At 46.0% G+C, this 17,210-nt stretch overlaps 1 long non-coding RNA gene across 2 annotated transcripts in view; it reads left to right on the forward strand.

Moving 5' to 3' along the window:
* Positions 1-2,092: 2,092 nt before the first annotated feature.
* Positions 2,093-17,210, forward strand: part of LOC120097847 (uncharacterized) — a 15,548-nt gene continuing 430 nt past the window's right edge. The window contains exons 1-5 of one of the 2 annotated variants that reach the window (XR_015641912.1): positions 2,121-2,336; positions 2,570-2,710; positions 6,270-6,337; positions 6,634-6,784; positions 16,826-17,028. This is a non-coding gene — a long non-coding RNA (uncharacterized LOC120097847). Of the gene's footprint in view, positions 2,337-2,569; positions 2,711-6,269; positions 6,338-6,633; positions 6,785-16,825; positions 17,029-17,210 lie in introns of those variants that run through there. The other variant, XR_015641913.1, reaches the window with a different exon arrangement.

Consider the following 17,210-nt stretch of genomic DNA (forward strand, 5'->3'; position numbering starts at 1 on the left):
TGCCAAGCTCTGGATTCTAGCAACCATGCTCACAATGACTTTACAACTATGGTGACCACTTTCTTCTTTGTTAAACGCCAATTCTCTTGGTTTGCATTACTTAAAAATACATATTTGTTGTTTACACCATGCCTCGAAGACTCAAGATTTAAGAAAATGTGGATTTTTTTTTAAACAATTAGGAATGCCAGCAAGCTATGACAAAATTACAGATGTGGTACTTAGAAACAAGTCCCCCAAGAGCTGTGCATGAATAAATACATTAATTATTGCTTCAATATTAAAAGCTAGCAGCCAAGGAGGCTGTTGTTAAATCGCCCAGCCATCCTGGGAGCTTCTCAGACTGGCTTCGGGATTTTCCTGGTTTCAAGCTGCCTGTCTGGGCTCCCTGGGGTGTGGGGGGATGTTTTAAAACAGAGGTCAGTAGCCTAAATTGTGTCCAAAAGAAGATTATTCAAAGTAAATGATCAGTGACTCATTAAGCTACCATCAGGTTAATAGCTTTTTAACATCCTTGGAAATTGAGCAATTTTGCATAGTAGGTTGGACTTTAGAGATGCTAAGAAGATGGTACGGGGTTGTGGTTATGAATTGGGAAACGCCCCAGCTCCACTGAAATATTTGTGAGGCAATATTCTAAACATTTGATTTGATATGCTCTGCAGAAGAGTCAATTAGGTGGAGTCACAGGTTAAAACTCAAGCAACTGTATTTTGAGCTATTCCCATGTCACTGTGTAAATCATCTTCTACCAATTCAAAAAGACTATTCTGACTCTCAGGGTCACAAGCGGCAAAGCTCTCTCAGTCTCTTGGAGGAGACAGAAGAACTAATGGGATCTGATGTAGCCTGAACGGGATCCAAAAGCAGAAAAAGGAAGTGAAAAGTTGGTGAACTCCGGTGAAATATGAAGCGTGGTTAATAATGATGTGCTAACATCAGTTCATTAGTGGTGACAAACGCCCCACACTAACGTAGTTAATCATGACTAATGCTGAGGATGGGAGAGATTGAAGGCAGGGCAGTGGGGGGTGGGGCTCGGCAACTTTTCTCTAAGTCTACAACTATTCTATCGTTTTTTAAAGGTTTGCTTCTAAAAAAAATAAAACACGAATAGTAAGAAGGAGCATGGGTCATTTGTGAGGACGTTGAATGAAAGTCAAGAAAATGAACTTAAAATATCAAAGTACCTTATTTCAGGCAGTGCGAGTAGCAGAGAGGGCGATTTTTTTGCTTTCAAATTTTATTTATTTGGCACTGTCACAGAAGAGACGATCCTCTACCAGGATCACTCTCCCTTGACAAAACAGCTGAGATGGTCGCTAGAGCTACCCTATTACGTATCCAAGCTAATGTTAAAAGGTGTGGCATGGTGAAAAAGAAATGGTCTGGTTTCATTTTCAGCACAGAGTAATCATTGCTGTAAATTAACATCACCAACTCCTGCTTAAAATCCATCATCCATGAACTGCACGGGTTTTTATAGAGAGAAATTACATTCGCGCCTACCAAAACATTTCCTTTTCTGGTGTGCGTATACAGATGTGTAAAAATAACTCGCTTATAATGCCATCGACATGTCTTTGTTAAGTAAGCCTTCATGCTATAACCCACAATCAGAATTCAATCCCGTTGATCTTCCCTTTGACACACAGGAATCCTTCCTCATCCTTCGATGGTGTCAATGCTAATCAGCCCTTGCAGCTGCTTGGGCGAGCTGGTCACATCTCTCCAAGTGTCTCTGGTGTGGCCACATCTGGCCTGGGTAAAGATGTGTCTTCCTTGGCAGAATCTTTTGTGGTGTGCGGCTCCATCGGGACCACGCCTCGTGACAACGACAAATCGCCACCCCCTTTCTTCTTCAATTAACAGTTCTGGGACAGAGGTTGTGGGCCAGGGCTAGAGCCAACGTAGACCGAGATGAAGACCAGGAAGAGCAGGAGTAGGAAGAGGCTGGCCGCCACCGCGGTGACTGCGAACAGCTCCATCCTCAGCTCCGCACGCGTGACCAGGACTCCCGGACTGCAGCGAAGCAAAGGGTTGCCATGGGAACCGCAGTGGCGCCCCCCACGGAACCCCGCGTTTATTACGGAGAATCGATCTGCACCAGCCAGCGCCGCTGCTACAGCCGAGGCCGCTGGAGGCTAGAGGGGGAGGCATTGGGGGCGGGGAGCAGAGGCGCAGGGCATCCGCCCCTCCTCCACCCACCTCCACCCATCCGGGTTCAGGAACTGCAGAAATCCGAGAATTGCGTTTAGTGCAAATTGCTGAAGCTCCCTACTGGGTTCTCAGCGGTGGGCGGCACAAAGACTCACGGGGAGCGGACGGCAGGGAAGGTCGGAGCACCGGTGCCATGCAGCCCCTCCCCTGCTGCGTCTCCCTGCCTCCCACAAACCGTAGGCAGGCGTGCAAGTTCGAGGCCACAGGGCGGGCTTGTAGGTCCACCTCTCAGCCCAGACTGAACTTGATCACTGTGTCCCCTGCGGCGTGCCCTTAAGGCTGGGAGGAAAAGAAAATTCTCCCGGAATCTTCGTTACAAGTTCGTTTCCTTTACTCGCCCCCAATCCAGGGACACTGGAAGGCACGCTTGGGGTCCTGAAGGAAGAGATGCGGTCCGGGCTGGGTATAGCCATCTCGGTTCGCAGCCCCTGAGACGCAACGACAGTCCCTCACTTGTCCACCTCCGCTCCCGACTGACTTTTCTGCTCCGGTAATTAAGAGAAAAGCGCAGAGGCGGATTCACCCCATTTTGCTCATCAACCTTTCTCCTCCCCAGTCATTGCGAAGCCCCTGGCCTGGGAGACTCGGGTCCCTCTCCTGGGTGGCGAAAGCCCTCTCGCTCCGGGCTATAAATATTAATAAGCTGCCCGGCTTCGGGCTTAATTATCTTCCCTTAATTGTAGCTCAACCAAAAATCCAGCCTCCTGCTACTCGGGTCTCCCTAAATCGGGATTATTTGGTTTCCGAGTCTGGAGGCCCCTTCAGCTCAGAGTCTTTTGTGTTGTGCGGCCAAACCTGGAAACCACATGCTGCGCCTCTGCATCTAATCGTCCTTAGAGCAATGACGCCTCTCCTTACACTGGATCGCCTACATTCCGGGCAGTCTTCCGCTCCCTTTCCCCGATCCTCGATCCTCGTAGTCTACTACCAAAGGATTCTGCCTCTATCTCTTTCCTAAATCCCCAGGATCCAGCCTATGGGCTTTGTCAGATAAGGGTGGCCCTTGTGGGGCACGGGATTCGCAGGCAAATGACTCGACGACACCTGACTCAAGGGAAGGGATTCTTCATCTCTGCACTGGGAAAGCAGCCCTGGCCGCCGCACCGCTTCACTTGTGGCGGGGAGGCTCCCTTGGGTTCACTTGATCCGGTTGCACTGGGACACCACCCCCGTGACGCTACCTGCGCAGTTCCAGCTCGCTCCTTGCCATGGGCTCTTTTGGTGCTCCCGGAATTCGGTGTCGCGTAAAAGGGGTGTGGGGGGAGGGGAGCTGAGGGCTCTGAGCTCTCTCCCTGGGTCACGCAGTTCACTGTCCTTCTAGCACCCACGAGATACCAGAGCTTAAGTTTAAACTTAAACTCAAGGTGTTTGCTTAACCAGCTGGATGTGGCAATGCCCAGGCCTTCTCTGGTTCAGTCCACTGGCTCTAGAATGCGCCTGGCTTCCGCAGCACAGATCATGGTCCCTCCAGCACCATAGCTCTGTGGCTCTTTGTCTAGAGACTAGGAGGGAGAGCTCGGGAGGCTCCTCATCACCAACACCGGCAGCTAAGGCCTAACATGCCCCAAGCGCAAAGGGATCCGGCCTTGCTAATTCAGGAGAGGCCAGCAAACCGTAAAGAGCATTATTCCTGATGTGTTTCAGAAGGTCTGCTTTGTCCTGGTGCAGACTTGACTTAGATTTCTAAGGCACTGGCAAAGTTTATGAGAAGCAGCTGAATTCAGTTTATTTTAGCTCCTGGGCACCCACGAACAGCTGCCTGGGGCAGATAGACTGTGTCTGTGCTTCGGATTATTGTGATCATTTACAAATGTAACAGAGGCACAATGGCATATTTATATAATCCTAGCATCCTGCGTGAGGCAGGAGGATTGCACATTAGAGGACAGTCTGGACTGTGTAGACCCTGCTTCAAAAAATGAAGCAAAATATTAAATATAATTGTCTATTTACATGATAACTATTAGAGTTGCATCAAAAATAATGTTCAGAATACTACGAATTTAGGTGATAATCCCCCAGTAGATAAATTAGCACTGGATAGATTTCAGTTAAAAATGAGGTCTGTCATAGAAGTCCAATTATAAAAAACTTTCATGATCTGAAAAATCAGTGGTCAAAATGGCAGTCACTGGAGTTTCCCAAAGCCTAACCATCTACTGAAATCATCAGAAGGGAATCCACTTTAGATACTTCAGGACTAGCTACGGTAGTTTCTGGTGGGGGTTTTGGAGGCAACATCAGTTTAACTTCTTAGCCAAACTAACATTCCCTATGTAATTCACATAGACCAATGGTTCTCAACCTCCTAAAGCTGGGAATCCAGTTCTTCACGATGTGGTGACCCCAGCTATAAAATTATTCTCGTTGCTACTTCATAACTGTCATTCTACTTCTCCTATGAATCATAACGTAAACATTTATGGAGATAAACCTTTAAGGTTTGCCCAAAGTGTTGAGAACCACCAACATAGACTCTAGACCAGCAGCACATATTTGACCCAGGCCCAGAGCTGGGAGACCTGTCTTGGGTGGTTAGGCCGGAAATCTGAAGAACTGTAACAGACTAGCTTCAGTTTTGCTACTTCCTGTGTCACCATCCAACCTGAGGCCACCAGAATGGGAAAGAGGCTGCATGATGAGCAGGAGTCGGACTGAGCATGGAGCAAGACGAATGTGGGTGGGACAAGACAATGTGGGTGGAGCGAGATAGATGTGGGTGGGGCAAGACAGATGTGGGTGGGGCAAGACAGATGTGGGTGGAGCGAGACAGGTGTGGGTGACAGTGATGGGCATTTGGGCCGGCAGGCAGACTTTAAAAAATTACTATCCCGAACTTGGCCACTTTGCAGACGCTCAGTAAAGATGTCAAGTGACCCAGAGCAGCAGTATGAGAATGTGCTTCAGCCTCCTCTGAAGGGATTTTGGACTTGTGTTGCCTCTTTCAGAATCAGGACAGAGCCTTTGTGGAGGAACTCTTGCTCTCTGTCCCGCTTTTTCTGCTGGAGTGAGTGGAGGCGGGAATAATGAGAGTGGGCAGCCACAAAAGCCTCTTGTTCTCTAAAAACCACAGAACGGCAGCTGGAAACCTAGTGGGAGTTTTCTAGGCTTTTCTTGATCGGTCCTTTATTTCAACCAAGAATAGTTGCACGGGGCTGAGAGAAGTGTTAAGAATTCTTATTTCTTCTTTAATGACAGTCCTGAGCTCGCTCTCTCTCACACACCTTTTCTCTCTCTCTCATACTCACCCACATACATACTCACACATCTGCCTTTCCCCTTGGCATTTTGTATTGCATTTTTTAACTTGATAAAAATCAAAGTCGTGTGCCAGCATGTACTTCTCTGAGAAACACTACCCACAACTCATCTTTCCTGGCAGTAAACGTCTCTGAAAGCTGGTTTTTGAATTCTGAGGTCCCAGACTCACCCCAAGATGATGCAATACTAGAACGGGGACCAGAGAGCTGCTGTGTCTGTCATGGGCTGGCTGGACCTGGGCTGGGCTTCGTGGTGCCATGGAGAACTGGACCAAACAAGAACTCTTGCTGGCTCATCCAGCCTTTGCGACATCTCCGTCCTTGTAGGACTTCAGGTGGAACCAACTTCTGCATCTCACAATTGCTGCCTTTAATTGGAACAGACAGTTGAAGCAGAGGCCAGAGGAAGCCGGGGATTGCTTTCAGAGATAGGCAGAGTGTGGGCTCCAGCCCCACTGGAAAGCCAAGAACGGACTGGAAAGCACGGTCAGTTTCAGGACTGATGGCTTTACTCTGATGTCTACACTGCATCTCTCCAAGGTGGCTGACTGAATGCAGGACTGGACTTCACTGAGAAACTGCAGCATGTGCTATGCAGACATTCAATGCCCTGGACTTGTCATGATACCTGCATTTATACAGGCATGTATACAGGCATTGTACAGACAGCAATACTCAGCCTCCATCCACACTCTGAAAACCAACACTCATCTCACACCGCACCTGATGTAGGCGTAAGAAGACAAGACTGGGAACTGAGAGAATTAATATAGTCTCTCTTTTAATTAGGTTTTCCTATATGCTGTGTACAGTGTCCCTGGTCCTCAGCCTGCTGTCATGAAAAATACTGCAACGAGGTAGGATACCATAGAAGAAGGAAGTGGGTACCCTTCCTTAGATAGAGCTGGGCCTAATAAGCAATTGGAAATTCGAACAATTTTGCAAACTATATATCTATACATGACAACCAGTCATCAGCTTCCGTTCACAGGGAACCTACTTGGCAATGTCAGTAGACAGGAGCGCCTACTGCATACCTGGCACTATACTGAGTATCTCACACGTAGCCACTCAGTTTAACCCTATGGAGGTTTCTATAGACAGTCTTTTAAAATATACATTCAGGTTTACTTTTATTTTTAATCATTTGCAGGTGCATATGAGTTTGTGCATGTGACTGCAGGTGTGCTGGAGGCCAGAGGTCAGATCTCCTGGAGCTGGAGTTAGAGGCAGCCCTGAGCTGCCCCATGTGCATATGGGAACTAAACAGGAGTCCTCTGCAAGAGGCTGTCTGTTCTTAACTGGTGAGTCATCTCTTCAGTCCTGATAATCTTTGTTTTAAAGGTGGGGAAACTGAGACTCAGATATTCTTTAATATTGGTAAGCAACACAGTCAGGATTTGATTGGTTTTCTCACTTGTGAACCAGCACAAGCTATCGAAAAGAGGAAACCAGTTTTAGCAAAGTTGTAGCCACTGAGTCCAAGGAACTTCACTTGTGACATAGGTTTGTATAATCTGAACATTTGGACACCTTTCAGGCATCTTTCCCTTTTGTTTCTTCCTACAATACGAGATCTGGGACTCCCAGAGTAGTGTCTGAGCAGCAGGGCCCCCAAACATGTCCCACAGAGTTTAATGAAGAGCTCCCATGCAGAACGAGGTTGGGTGAGCCGATTTCAGGGCTTACCTGCTCCCAGTCATTTAGCATTTAACATCTTACTCAGCTGGGTAAGTTATACCGGAGGAAAGGCTGAGGGATAAGGACATGTCAACAAGCAAGGAAAAATAGACAGGAACCTCCTGAAACCGAAAGAAGGACAAAAGGCAGTGGGGATGGAGACACCGAGAGTGGATGACTGATGCTCAGAAATATGTCTTGTTACCAGCAATTAAACCCTGCATCTGTTCAAAAAAATTTATAAATGTACATATTTTCTTTTTAATCTTCTGAATCCATTTATTAAAGCTTGCTTTCCATTGCTGTGGCAAACACCATGACCTAAAGCAAAACAGGGAAGAAAAATTTATTTTGTCTTAACCGTTCATGAAAAAAAGTCAGGATTGGAACTCGAGGCATAGAACCCAACTTGGGCCCTGGAGAAGAGACTATGTTGTGTGTGGGGCGTGGGGAGGGGCGTTTACTGACTGATGGCTTGTTCCTCATGGCTTGCTCAGTTCTCTTCCTTATACAAACCAGGAGGACCACCTGCCTAGGGGTGACACCACCCACAGTGGTCAGGGACTTCTCACACCAATTATTAATCAAGAAAACAATCACAGACTTGTCTACAGGTCAATCCAGTGAAAGCATTTTCTTAAGTGAGGTTCCCTCAAACAACAACAACAACTACAGCATGCTAATTTTTTGTAAATTATTCTGTAAGCTTAGTGTGCTTTATATTCTAAAATACTCACTTTTTCCTTTTTCTCTTTTTTGCACATTGCTTCTTTAATTCTTCCTATCCCTAAGGACTTAGATAGAGCATGTTATCTTTTCTCAGGAAGTGGGTGCAGAAAAACAAAACAAACAGAAAGTTGTCTTTTGCACGCGTGTCACCAAGCACAGTGCTTTGGGCACATTTTCTGATTTCTTCCCCCCCAGTAACCTTGAGTTGTAGATTTGATCGGCTCTATAAGAAACCTAAATCCAGGGGGTAAACCGATTGGTACCTTGTAACTTGTTTCCTGATATCAGTGGTTAGGAAGACTGGAAGAAGACCACATTGTTTCATTGGCTCATCAGAACGTAGTGCTGTTGTCCCCGTGCCCCTCAGAGCAATACGCAGAATTTTCCTCTTTGCTTCCACATGAAGCATTATCCCACTAACAGAATGAGTTGGTTTCTAAAACGCTAGTTTGATAAGAATGGAGGGTTTTCTAAGGGAGAAACGCTCTTAATTAAGTAGATGGGAATGAATAAGGAAGCGATTGAGGGTTTTTTTTTTTTTTCTGCTTCGTAGAATGCACTTAGGTTATTTAATATGCTGAAGATGTGCTTGAGTGCACAGCCGTTTTCGCCTGGCCCGATGTTAGTATACTACTTCATTAAGTGGAAACACGCCGTTATTAAAATAATGTTCAATCAGCCACCATCCATCTACTCTCACACAACTGCCTTTGTTCTCAAACAATGTACTTAACGTGAATCATTTTTGTAAGAATAAGCATATTGTTTGGTATTTTATTTAATACCCTATTATATAAACATCTCATTATTCCTATAGATTATTAAGAAAAGGGCCGCGCCAACCCTTTTGATGATTTACCGTAAAATACAGTAGTAAATAAACTCCAGCACTGAAAATGAAGAATTGAGTTGCTTCAAAAGCTAGTTTTTGGTCTTAATGGGTAGTGACAATGGTGGCCGCCAGGCAGTAAGAACTCCACACAGGCACTCTGCTAAGACGTTTAAGAGCATGTATGATTTCACCTAAGAAGAATAAAGGCCACAGGGGGTAGTTTTATTAAACTCTGTTTACAAATTCTGAAACTGAGGCACAGACTGGCGGTGGCAGGCCCAGGAAGTAGCCAAGCTTACATGGAGGAACCTCTCCCATGGCGCCTGCCCCAGGGCGCCTGCCCCTCGGCCCTTGCCCCACGCCCCACGGTGCCTGCCCCACAGCGCCGTGCCCTTTGGCCACTGAGCCTGTTACACGCTTAGCTGTTACTGATGGAATTCCAGGGTAGAAACAATTCTTTCTGATTCCGCCTGTGCCACCGCACTGCTTTGTGCTGGCATAGCCATGGAGAATAGATTTTCTTGAAATGAGGAGAAAATCTAGTTTCACTGTTTCCTTGCCGCACTGGATTGTGTCATTACTCTAAAAAGATGATATGTGGTAAGCACAACATTGCCTTCGGGGCTTGTTCTACACAAATGTTTCTTTGATCAAATAGAAGCCAATAAGATTTTTTCCAGATGTTTGTGAATTTGTCTTGTATGTGAGTTGTGGAGAACAGACTTTGACCATTGATCTGTTAGTACCAATGCTTTCTGAATGAATCTGAATGATTTCACGATATTTTATGTATGATAATATGCCTTCTTTAATCCTGGTTAAAAACAGTGGCTTACACTGTGTCTGGCCTCCATGTGTTTACAGGTTTGTTTTTGGTTCTTTGTTACTATGTGTCTGCCCGTCTGTATGTAGGGATGTGCACGAGGGTGGAGCATGGAGGCTAGGACCCCCTGGAGCTGGAGTTGGGATGATTGTGAGCTGCCTGGTGTGGGTGCTGGGAACTGAACTTAGGGTATCAGGAAGAGCAGCAAGCGCTCTTAACCACTGCAGCACCTCTCTAGCCCCACAGTCTTCACTTAAAATTGTAGACTCTCAATCTAAAGGATCAGTTCTGCCACGCTGGTTGCTAAGTTCAATGGCAATTTGGTGATGTGGCATTATTTTTGAAAACTAATTAGAATGAATAATTAGGAAATTGATTAGGGAGGAACCTATCTCCATGTTAACAATTCAGGATTGAACTTGGTTGAAGCCAGGTGCATAATTTTGTCATTCTTTTGAACCATTGAAGTTATTAATAAATAGAACCACGAAGGTAAAGCAAACCTCAGAGTGTTAATACCTATTTTCCCTCTGTAGAAACAACAGTTTAATAGAACCCAGCATAGACATGTCTCCCGTTTGTGTGGGTGTCTTTGGTTGGAAAGCATTGTAAAGCAAGGCGTGGTGAGGATACATCTCCTGGGTCCTGGGAAAGGAGACATTTTCTTGTCAACTCCAATGTATTTTCCTTGCCTATACTTTCCCCAAATGGAAAGAAACAAAAAAGTAATGTGTGAGTTAGTTTCCCAGGCAGCCTCTGGGGGGTCTTCACATGATCTTTTCTGCCCTACTTGTTAAGGTTTTCTAGGGTGAAAAGAAATTGTGTCAGTCTTTTCTTTCAAAATTTAATGTGAAACTTTCTGACTATATGCCTTGCACAGTTGGGCATTTTAGTATACACACACACACACCACACTCACAAACAGAGAGACACACACACACTCACACACACAGACACACATACACACATATACACACACACATATACACACACCACACACACAGAGGCACACACATATACACACACAGACACACACACACACAGACACACACACTCACACATACAGACACATACATACACCACACACTCACACACACACGTATACATACATACACACACATACACATACACACACACACACACAAACACGCACTGAATTCTTACATGGAGACAGTCTTCTTATGTGATCCGCCTGTGGGGTGTGTGTGTGTGTGTGTGTGTGTGTGTGTGTGTGTCTGTCTGTCTGTCTGTCTGTCTGTCTGTCTGCCTGTCTATCTGTGTTGGGCAGAATTCAACCTTGAGTGCCGTTCTCCAGAAGCCATACATCTCAGTTTTCCGAGACACAAGATTTCTGAGCAAGATTCTTCCTACCTGTGTTCCAGGTGCTGAGGTGACAACCTCAAAAGCCCACATTAGGCTCTACACAGGTGCTAGGACTGAAGTCAGGTCCCCATTCGTGCAGGGGCGCCTTTACTGGCTGGCTCTCTCCTCGGTTTGCTTATCCAGTCTTTGACAACATGTTCCCAGAAGGATGTTGAATGTTTTGTCTTATATAACAGTCTTGGTTTCAGTTTCTATTGCTGGGATGAGTCACCATGACCAAAGGATAGTCCTCCTCGGGAAGGAGAGGAATTATATGGCTTACACTAACACATCTATAGTCCACACACAGGATGGGAACTCAAACAGCACAGGAACCTAGAGGCATGAGCTAATGAGGAGGCCATGGAGGGGTGCCTTACTGCCTTACTCTACCTGACGTTTCATAGAATCCAACATAACCAGGCCAGTGGTGGCCCAATCCATTGTGGGCTGTGTCTTTTCACACGAGTCGTTAATTAATACTGCTCCAAGCTTGCCTGTGACCAATCTTATGGAAGCATTTTCTCAACTGCGGTTGCCTCCTCTGAGATGATGCTAGTCTCTGTCAAGTTGACTTAAAGTTAGCCAGCACCCTCTCCCCTGCGTAGTTCCCAAGGCCCAGGAGTTAGAGAAGTGGCCTAGTGATAAGGGTTTCTCATCTAGAATTCCTCTCTCCTCTTTAGTGTGCACACACTCACGTCCCTGCCAAGGTTCTCTTGAGTTTTCCAGAACTCCTGAGAGTTACACCAGTTGTTAGACACGTCATGGGCTGGCAGAAGTTGTCAACATTCCGTGCAAATAATCCCTGACCTTTCTTTTCCAATGCTGGAGAAATGTGTCTTTGGCCATCTTGAAAGTTTCTACCTATAAAAAGAAGTTGAGGAGAAGCAGATGTTCAAAGAGCAGGGCCTACTTGGGAGGGGCCCAGCAGTCATGGCCACACATTTATTTGTTCAACTCTTTTGTGGTCAAAAGCAAAGAGACAGTCAGCAGAAGTTCTTCATGACCCCAGAGGCTATCATTCTTCCCAAAGCTTTAGTTCCAGATTGACTGTGTCCTCACTGGATATGAGGAGAGCTTCTCAACATGCAAGTACATGAGGGTGCCATGTACATGAGGGAAGATGGCTTAGTGGTGAGAGCACCTGCTGCTCTGGCAGAGGACCTGGGTTTGGCTCTCATCGTCCATGTGGTGGGTCACAAACACCTGTAACTCCAGTTCCGGAGGACTTGATGTTCTCTTCTGGCCTCCGTGGGCATGCACACAGGGCGCAAATATGTATATGCAGGCAAAATATGTATATGCACTCACACCCACAAAATAAATGAAAATAAATTTTAAAAAAAATACAAGTGAGTTAGTACAGTTATGTTTTTTTTTCCCTTCGGAGCTGGGGACCGAACCCAGGGCCTTGCGCTTCCTAGGCAAACGCTCTACCACTGAGCTAAATCCCCAACCCCTTGTACAGTTATGTTTTATTCTCAGCGAATATCATGGAGTTCAAAGCACGGTGGCTTCAGAAAACAGCAAATCCTTGAACTGTGAAATTAATGTAACTCACATGGTGCCCAGAATTCCAAGACATCAGTCCAGGAGCACATTTACCACCTGTCTGTGAGTGTGCATGCCTGCGTGCATGTGTGCGTGTGTGCGTGTGTGGCATGTGTGCATGTATGTGTGAGTGTGTGTGTGTGCGTGCGTGTGTGCATGTGTGGCATGTGTGCATGTATGTGTGAGTGTGTGTGTGCATGCGTGTGTGCATGTGTGGCATGTGTGCATGTATGTGTGTGTGGCATGTGTGCATGTATGTGTGTGTGGCATGTGTGCACGTGTGAGTTTGTGAGTGTGTGCGTGCGTGTGTGCGTGCATGGCATATGTGCATGTGTGTATGTGCTCTAAACTCTGTTTACCCTTGGCCCTTCAGTGTTGATGTCTCCCCCGAGACACTCCCTAAAATGTGCAAACAAGTTGCCATTATGCCCCAGGCTCAAAGTGTCTTTTAAAAATCTCAACACTCACATATTAAACCAGCTTCCAAATTCCATTTTTGGAAGAAGAGGAGCTGTGGGAAGCCGTTTGCTTCTGGGTGGCGAATCTTCCTTTGTAAGAAAGCGGATTTATTTTAAACAAACCTGTGGTTTCCATTTTTAAAGCTTCACCTGGCTGTCTTCCAGTGGAAGGATTGGACAGGGTGAGGTGGGGTCTGTTGCTTATGACAAAGGTTCAGAAAAGCCCTTACTGGAGGAGAAAAGCAACCCAAATCTTAGTTCTTCAGTGGAACCCAGACCCCAACTGGCTGTATTTGAACAGCAGCTGTGTGCCTTGCTTATGGTTGCTTCTACATACAGGAGCGTACCCGCCAGTCTCTGCTGCAAAACCCCAGAACCATTTGCTCGTCTTCTGGAGGCCAAGTAAACTATCGCATCCCGCACTGTAGATTTACCCCCAAATAATAAACCTCCAGTGTCTCTGAGCTGTAAAACTAGGCCGTATTGATTTCATAGACGAGTGAAAAGACCTTGTTTAATTAATTCAGCCATTCACTCAGCAAACATTTATCACATGCCTGTCATTGGCCTCCACCGTACAAAACATCTGCCTGTCACCCTGTGCTTGCTAAATCAGAGGAACCAGCCATCCAAGCAGGAATGACTGTCATCTAGTAGAGTACGCCCTACATGTCAGCTCTGTCCGGGGGTTCATCTTCTGAATAATCTGTTCTAGTGGGAGTCATTAGCTTGTTCTTTTGTGACTGTGTGCGTGCATGCATACATGTGTGCATGTGTCTGTGTCTGTGTGTGGGTGTGCCTATGCACATGTTTATGCATGTATGTATATCTGCGTATGTACTTACATGCTTGTATGCATGTGTATGTACATGTGTGCATGTATCTGCATGTGTGCTTGTATGCATGTATGCACATCCATGTATATATGTGTGTGAGTATGTATGTGTGTGTGTATGTTAGTGTATATGTGTGAATGTGTGTATGTGTGTGTATGTGAATGTGTGTGAATGTATGTATGTGTGTAAGTGTGTATGTGTATATATGTATATGAGTGTTTGTGCACATGAGTGTGTGTATGTATATATGCATGTGTGATTATGCATGTGCATATATGTATATGAGTGTATGTGCACATGAGTGTGTGTATGTGTATATGGATGTGTGAGTATGCATATGTGTTCACATGTGAGTGTGCATGTGTATGTGTGTGTGTGTGTGTGTGGCACCATTATCATGCAAACAGTAGAGGACAATAGAGTTGGACATGTGACATTACTCTCTGTCATATTCCCTTGAGACAAGGTCTCTCTCTCAACATGAAGCTTGGTGTTTCCACTAGATTAGCTGGCTAGTCGGTGAGCCCCAGGAACCATCAGTCTGTGCCGTGCAGTGCTGGGGTCCAGGCACTTATCCCACTTTTAAGATCAGAACTCAGAACCCCATGCTGGCACAGCAAACACTGCTCCTCCCTGGTCACTGCATGAGCTCATTAGCTCCATTTTAACTTTCAGGAAGTCAAGCCTCACAGGTTTCCTATTGGTGATAGTAGAACTGAGACAAGTCCTTAGTGGGCCCAGATCCAAGTTTGTTCATGTCAGATGCCTAAGAAATTCTACATTAAAATCATACTAAGATTGGAGTAAGGTGAGAGAGTTGGGGGAAACATCCAATGTAAAAACAAAACAGGACAGGTGTGAACTAAAACCTGGTCTTTATTCTTTATTGTCACCTGGATTGCAACTATAGATATGGACTTTATTATTGACATCTACACACACACACACACACACACACACACACACATACACATACACTCACACACATATACACACATACACTTGCACACACACACACACACACACACTCACACACACCCCACCCTGGTGCTGGGAATTGAACTCTGGGCCTTCCAAATGCTAGCCAAGCACTCTACCATTGCACTGTATCCCCAGACCAGATTTTATCATTGCTGTCTTGCTCTTGTGCGTTTATTTATGAATCCACCACTCTTTAAAATGATAGTGAACCGGCTGGTGCGGGCTCTAACCACTAGTCTTTACTAGCCCGTATCACCCTCTACCCACGGCTCAGCCCTGCCTGACCCCTCCTCCAGGCAGAGCCATTGATTACTCAGGTCAGTCACACTGTCCCCTGTGGACTTAGCACAGCCTCCATCCTCTCTATTCGTGCTGTTCCTCGTTTTTCTCTTGGAAACAGAAGTAGCAAACATTTCTTGGACACCGACTGTTTGCCAGTGCCATGTTAGAGGTAGGACATCCCACATGTAGCCCTGCACCCTGCCTCAATGCTTTCTTCAAGGTAGACCTCGAGTCAACATTTGCGACTGCTTTGGAACAACCACTCAGGCCCGGGTCCTGTTCAGTTCCCTTGGACTCGCGAGGCTGAGACAGGTGGAAAAGCTCTGCCAAAGATCACTGTCAGCTTGTTAATCCCCAAAGAGTCTGGCCTGAGAGAACAGAGGCTCCCAGTTCAGAAACGCCAGGCAAATGTTTCCAGGGGAAAATACGTGAACAAATTCACTGTCAAATTCCAAATGCCAAGCAGGCACGGAAAGTCTCCGTGTACCTTCCCTCACAAACCCGTCGCCGACAGCCAAATGACAGAGTCTGTCAGATAAATCATGAGCCACTTCAGAAACGGTAGTTTGAACACAGAATTCAGACCCAGGCCCCTCCCTACGGACTAGAAGAGAGGCGGCCATGTGTCATTAGGCTGCACCCAAACCTCCCTTTGATTTGTAGGGTGTTTTGAATCAGTCTGGGATCACACCTGTGAGGGAGCAGGGCTTATGGGAAAATCGTTCATGGGAAGTGTCCAGCACTTGAAAATCCACTCTGTCACATCATTCAGGTAATGAAGGGATCTGTCCAAGGCAGACGCCTGTGACGTTAGGGAAGACCCAGCCCCCTTCTTTCTTATAAATATGTGCTCATTCTGGGGCTGGCTCCTGCTGTCCGGTCACCACAATGGGGAAGTAGAAATGACCACACTAAATTTGCTGCAGAGTCAGGAGAGGAATGAGGAGGTAAAGAAAAGAGGTTTGTGAAAAGGAAATCTGGATCAGATGAGTTGGCCCACTCTCTTAGCCCAGCCCACACAACAAACATTCACTGGGCAGGCGTTGTTTGCCAGGGGCTGTGCGTGGTGCTGGAGGAGCCACTCGCCTGGCTGCTGTCTCAAAGAGACAGTAATAGGTTTGGTAGATTTGCACAGTGTACATACAGAGGGTCAGGAACTCAGCTGGACCTACCCCAACTCAAGACGCATCATGCAATTCAAACATGAGAGGGCTATCCTGTATCGAGAATCTGGGAGTTTGGGTTTCTTTAAAAAACCACAGAAGTATTATACAATAGGTTTTCACTGTAACCCCAGGTGTGGGGATGTGAGGCTGCTTCCAGCTGTCCACAGCAGCTGACTAGGCTTTGCTTCATGCTTTGGAAGAGGCAAGGTTTCTGCTAGCTGCAGATAGTTTCTGTAACTGTGTGACGTTTGAAATTCTGGAAACTTTTCCAAGGTTACATAAATGCTAGAGCCCCAATAGGTGGGCTGTTGTTTGTGGTTTGTTAAGCAGTTGTAAACAAAGAAGAAACAAGAAGAAGTTAGGTATCCTGCCAGTCAAGATCACATTTGTCCCAAGGAACTTGATGCCCCTAATTAGCAGTAAATAGTCTTTTATTTATTTTTTTTTTTTTTTGGTTCTTTTTTTTTTCGGAGCTGGGGACCGAACCCAGGGCCTTGCGCTTCCTAGGCAAGCGCTCTACCACTGAGCTAAATCCCCAACCCCAGCAGTAAATAGTCTTATGGTAGTGTCACCCCCTTTCTGACCCTGACTTTATTCAGGGATCTCTTTTCTTTACTCTCTATCTTTTTCTTCTCTATTATCTAGGATTAAGGGTGGAAGAAAAGGGGATGGAGAAGGATGGAAGAATGAACCCCAAAAGTAACAAAGACCAGCTACACTATCCATCCTGTTAGTGGTGAGACCCGGTGTCTCTGGGTGGCCCCAGTCACTTAACTGTAGCCCAAAAGTATTACCAACCTGAAAGATATAAAAATCCAATGCAAAAATAAAACATGCCCAATACAAAAGATAGCACAAATGGATGCCAGAGATAGAAGACAGAATTTACATAACTCAAGGTACGTGAAGGTGGGAGGCCATCTGTCTGGTTCTGCATCTGTGGTTCCTGGCATGGTAACCATCACATGGTGGGTGCTCATGAAGTATTAATTGAATGATTAAATCTAGATTCTAAGCAATTGGCTGGGTG

This window comes from Rattus norvegicus, chromosome 17 (assembly GCF_021556685.1).
Source record: "Rattus norvegicus strain SHRSP/BbbUtx chromosome 17, alternate assembly SHRSP_T2T, whole genome shotgun sequence".
NCBI lineage: Eukaryota > Metazoa > Chordata > Mammalia > Rodentia > Muridae > Rattus > Rattus norvegicus.